General features: G+C 45.0%; 1 non-coding gene across 1 annotated transcript; it reads right to left on the bottom strand.

Moving 5' to 3' along the window:
• Positions 1-867: 867 nt before the first annotated feature.
• Positions 868-939, bottom strand: trnaq-cug (transfer RNA glutamine (anticodon CUG)). Its single transcript has one exon. It is a non-coding gene; the product is annotated as a tRNA-Gln (tRNA).
• Positions 940-6,000: the final 5,061 nt, after the last annotated feature.

Here is a 6,000-nt window from a genome sequence, read left to right as displayed (position 1 = left end):
TATATTTTCACAACCGACAACTTGCCCGATCACCAGAACACACTCCTCCAGGGGCAAAAACTCATCAGAGGTCACTTTAACGCCATGCCGACGTGTTAAAGTCTCGAATAAAAAACTCTGATTCCCCCCCTCCCCGACCCAGCCCCAGACATCCCGATCACTTCGCTGACTGCAGGAGTCAGCTCAGCATGGGGAAACTCTTCAGAAAAACCTCTTACAAAACTGTCAAAGACACATTCAGAAAGAAAGAAAGAAAGAACGAAAAAAGTAGAGGAGAAAAACCACAAACAAACCTGGCAGCAGCAATCATGCACACCTGCACCTCCACACTCACTCCCAACAATCACAGCGGCAGACAGCAAATGTCGATAGTCAATAGTCGATAGATAGATAGATAGATGAGTGAGTGAGTGACAGTGCAGAATCAAATTGTTGTTACAATAAAAGACATCCTCTTCTATATAGATCGGAGAAAACCAGTGGCCGCGAATCAAGCAAAGGAATCCCGAGTGGCAGGCGAGACCTCTACCACTGTAGAGATAGAGATAGATAGATGAGTGAGTGACAGTGCAGACACAAATGTCTGGTTGTTACAATAATAGCCATCCTCTTCTATATAGATCGGGGAAAACCATTATTTCCAAGAAGGGTTCAACACAGGCACCTTCTCCGTTAAAGCCACGCAGTCGCCACCAGGGGGCCCCAGGCCTCGGTGTTTCAGGAAGGTGAACGCAGCACGCCAACCCGGAGGTCTCGCCACTTCGTCTCCAAGCCTCCCAAGAAGAACGTAAACGGCCCTGATCGCAGACACAGGCCCTCACCCAGGGAGACCACCGCTTTGCCGCCGCTGCCCCAGCCATGGGGCCCAGGTCCCACCGAGACTTGAACTCGGATCGCTGGATTCAGAGTCCAGAGTGCTAACCATTACACCATGGAACCAAGCTTGATGCTTGTGCTAAAGGTCTCTGCTCTACGCACACGTCTCGCTCTGTCGCACGGCCAGGTCCCGAGTGAGCCAAGTTGCGCCCAGAGTGCTGTCTGTGGTGGGTCACTTGCGGCGGGCCTTCCTGGTGACAATGAGATATGCAGTTGCATCTAGGTGTGGTGTCCTGTCCTCTTGGCTTCCTTTGGCAAATATCCAGCCTGGCAAGTGTTGTCTTCCTGAGGAAAGGCAAGCAATGCAATCAAGGAATTCCTGGAACTCTGAGAGATGTTTTTGCTGTTGACGACGTGTCACTTTAGAACAGGACAACATGCATCTCTACTTGACTTGGCACAATCTGTGAGGGTTGGGCCAACACAACCTACGCAATGTGTCCACACATTTGCTCGTGTCTTGAAATACTTGGAATGACCTGTGACCCCATGCCATGCAGAAGTCCACAGCTATGCGGGTCAGCATGCACTGCTCCTCATCCCCAATGTGCCACTTGTAAGAACTGTGTAAAAAGCGACATAGAACGTGATCAGCAAAGAAACACAATTCTCCTGAGAACGGATTTTCTAGGTATCGTCTCACCTGAATGGCAACAGGCTGCTAAAACTATTATCACACGCACATTGCATGTTAAAGTATGTCAGTAAGGGAGTAATTAAAAGGGCAAATGTGTGAAGTGCATGAAGTGGCCTTTAGTCGCAAGGTAAAAAAGTAGACAGACATACTAAAAAATGACTTGATACAAATCATTTATTTAGTGCAGACAGACCGAGACCAGACACAATAAACTATTCGCAGTCAATATAAATTCACAGCAAAATAGGTTCAGTTCACAATATCCTATAACAAGCTCTATTCAACGAATCGGTTAAACGTTACAAAGGGCATTACACTTGTTGAAAAACAATAGCACACGGATCGAACATGCTATCCTCGCTGTTTTATTCGATTTGATTAGACGACTGAAATGTTTTGTGTGCGGACTGAAAGCACACCTTAGCCGAGCACGATCACAATCTATATCCACAGTTAATTTAAGCAGTATCATATTGTAACCGTTTCAGTTTGTTATCAACCCTTCCGGATCCAAAACCAGGAGTCAGACACCCTTTTCGGTAGACACGCTGTTGACTTCTCACAAGCCCCATCCGCCTTCACAAAGGCAGTGCTAGCAGTGGAAAGAAGGAAGAACTGCAGGAGAAACGCCTGGGGCTATTTAGAGCCCGATTACTCATGTAGCGTTATGTTGGGAACAGAGTCCCTGATAAGAGCATTTGGGCTCTGAGCTGAAGCACTGATCTAAAGAAGACCTCTCCCCCCCCAAAGTTATCAGATTTCCTTAGCTCATCAGCTTGGAACTGGTTTGCATCAAAGTGACAGTTTTGGGGAGGATGGCACCAAGAAGAGGCCAAATAGTTTGGAATTCTGCTATGAGATGTCTGGAGAAAGGGGCCTGTAGGTGATAAAAACTCTTTGAAGTGGACGAGAGCCGAAATCCCGACATAGAGCTACGAACCCGGGCCAACCGGCATTTCCAAAAGATGGCATGGATTGACATCAGTCATAAATCAAGCCCCCCTCCAATAGGACACTGGGGGCTGAAACCGAAATCCAATCTCAAGAACTCAGGAACCAATCACCTATTGATCTGACAGACTATAAGGAACAGCGGACGGTCTTTCTCTCTCTCTCTCTCACCTGAACCAGTAACTCGCTGCCACAGCTCCACCTGTAGCTCTGTTGCCAGAACCGGAACCAGAAACCAACCAAGTCATTGCCAGCAACAGAAGAGTTAAACTGGGAGAAGGAGATTGAGCCGTACGAAGAATTCTTTTAAAGGACTTTATTAAATAAAGAACTTTACAGACTGCGCTGCCCGCCTGTGCCCACCTGATCAGTGGAGTGAATACAGCTGGACAATTGACTAAGTCGACTGTATACGAAAGTGTCAGTCATTTAAATAGCTATTTGAGTCTTAAGAAACTTGACCCTTGGAACAAACAGGGCCCTGCTTTCCTCAAAGAAGATTTTGTGCACAAACTTGGAGCCTTCAAACCAGTGGAAAATCTGTTTGGAAACGACACTACTTTCGAGAAACCCCAATTTCCAGGTGCATCGACTGAGTGGAAGTTCTTGGACAAAGCCGAACCGGACTGCCTTTGTTCCAAACCACACGGACCTCGTGCCGTGTGCTGTTATCTGAGCCCGAAGCCAGAGAGGCCTCTCTGCGACGAAGTTCAGATAAGTTTAACAGTTTGGAGTTCATGATTCATGACATTTGAGAAATCAATTAGAAATGTTAATCTGTGATTCATAACTCTAGAATGTGTAATATCATTTAGTTTTCTTAAATATAAATGTGTGTTGCATTAAACTGTTTTGTTGATAATTTTAGAAATAAAATCTGTCAACGTCGAGAAATATCTTCTCATTCCTGTTTAACTGTTTAGTCTGAAATTGACACAAGTTAATAGACATTAGATTATTGGTGGCCCTGCCTATCCTAAATCATTGAATAATAATCAGTTAAGGGAAAGTGTGGTAACAAGTAATGATAGGATCTTTCTCGGCACCTAAACGTAAATGAGACTGATATATATATAACGAGAAGTTACCTGACATAAATACTAACCTGCGTAGTTATTTAATGTCTGACTAATAATACTAACGAGAGACTCACCTTCGTCTTACTAACCGGTATTGTAGTCAATGTGTTTATAACCTTTTTTGTTAATCGAATTGTGTTATCATATGAAATCCCATGGTCTTTGATTTGGTCACGGAAGTGATTTGTTGATCTAGAGTTGAATTTTAATTAGTTCTTCCCTTTTGTATAATTAGTGTAGTGCTACATTTAGTCTTTGTTTTGAATAAATTTGACAATTTATATCTTTGGAATTGGTGTCTGCGTCCAATTATTACAGAAATTGAGTTCTACAAGATTCCAGGATTCGTGATAAGGTGACACTATAAATTCACTTCTTTACTTGAAATTTATAAGTGTACCTTACGCTACAATGTTTAACTTGTGAAAATGAGCCTCATTTTAACTGGGCTGAGGAATGTGTGGCTGCTGTTGCAGACTTGCTGGAGTCAGAGGAGGCCCTTCGGGATCAGGGTTGAAAACCACTGCAGGCTATCATAGAAAAAGCTTAATTTCGAAGGATGTTCTGCAGGGTATGATTAAGTCACTTTGAGTGGCTAACTTACGGATAGTGTCATGTTTGGACAGCAGAACTTGTTAACTTGCAAACCGCATCAAAATGGTCTGAAGCTTTCACTTTGAAACAGTTCAAATACTTATTATGGGGCCAAGCAACACATTTGCTGGAAGCCTTTTGTTATTGTTTAGATTTTATTTTCTATTCCTCCAAAACGCATCTTCTCTGAAAATAATGATGCATAGGATGTGTGACCTGCTGTATAAAGTTGTGTTCAGGGTTGTTCAAGAAAAGTGCATTGTTTATATCGTTTGGCCATGTTGGATTGGTCAGAAATAATTTGTGTGCAGTGTAATATATTTTTGTTAAGTAACAGTGTACAAGCAAACTCTCAGTTGAAAATAATTCCTTCTGAAGTTTTTTATTTTATTATTATTTTACTTTTATGGTTGAGTTTTAAGGAGACACTTCTTAGTAGATTTGTGTTCATTGCAGAACCTTGTAACTCCAATGTCATAAAAAACAAACAAATGAAAAACAATATAGGCAGTCACAGTAACTTGTCAGCTTAAACTGGCTTGGTCAAGCTACCTCCCTTCTTGAGCTTAAGTTGCTTGACTGGTATACTGGTTTTTCCAGTTTTTCCTCTTTTGTTTCTGGGAGCAACACAGGTGCTTTTGAGATGCGGGGGTGACTTCAGGATCTCTAGGTAGCACACTGTTTTAGGCAGGCTCCTTTGAGCATCTCCCGGGAGCACACTGACTCATCAAGGCTCAGGAGCTGGACTCCGTTTTTTAGCAGAAGCACCGTCCTCAGATTTGCGAATGCGTTTCTTCCCAGGCACTTTAAAAATCCTGCTGTCCTGACCAGGATCCGTCCCCACTTCCATTCCCGTGTCCCACACACTGCTCAGTGTTGTCTTCACAGTCTCCATCTTTTCAGTCTGGTCACCAGCCCTCTCGCTGCTCACCCCCACTCCACTACCTGATGCCCCATCCTGCTGCTGTATACTGCCATCCAGTCCAGTTAAACGGCTGTCATCCGTACTGTCTGATGCTCCACAAACATTAGCTGACACACCGCTAACACCTGGGACCTCCACAGTCGGCACGGTACCGCCGCGGTCGGAAGTCCTCTCAGCGCCCACACTCTCCTGTACCTGGACCTTCAGACCCTCACTCTCTTCAACAGCCTCCCCCGCAGCCCCTCTTCTCGCCTCCTCTGCCACTTCGGCTGCTCCGCTAGTAGGGCGGCCGGGCTGCTCACCACTCCCCGACCTGGCCTGCTTGGGCTGACCCCCCCGTCGACTGGGACCAGCACCCTCATCCTGATCCTTCTCGGGGCAATGCCTAACAGTGTGGCCTTCATTACCGCAGTTGAAGCACTTCATAGAATCAGATGTGACAAAGACAACATAATCATTGCCATCAACCTTGAACTTAAGCACAATGTTCAGATCCCCATTTATGTCATTCAAAATCATGAATACCTGCCTTCTGAACGAAACAACATGTTTCAACTGCTGTGACTTACACCCCAGCGGTATACGTTTCAAACCCGACATTATCCACCCATGTCTCGCCAGTTCCCTCTCTAATAGGTCGTTTGACAGAAAACGAGGGACATTAGACAAAGTAACTCTCCTGGCCGGAGCTGCTAGTGGGGTGACATTGATCAAAACACCACCGATCACTATACCAGTCTCAACGATACGCGAGACCAACTCAATGCTGCTCAGAAACAGCACAACAGACCCGCTCATACGAGCTGCCGACTTTATATTTTCACAACCGACAACTTGCCCGATCGCCAGAACACACTCCTCCAGGGGCAAAAACTCATCAGAGGTCACTTTAACGCCATGCCGACGTGTTAAAGTCTCGAATAAAAAACTCTGATTCC

The sequence above is a fragment of the Amia ocellicauda genome, unplaced genomic scaffold (genome assembly GCF_036373705.1).
Source record: "Amia ocellicauda isolate fAmiCal2 unplaced genomic scaffold, fAmiCal2.hap1 HAP1_SCAFFOLD_174, whole genome shotgun sequence".
Classification (NCBI taxonomy): Eukaryota; Metazoa; Chordata; class Actinopteri; order Amiiformes; family Amiidae; genus Amia; species Amia ocellicauda.
This window is presented reverse-complemented; position numbering and strand designations above follow the sequence as displayed.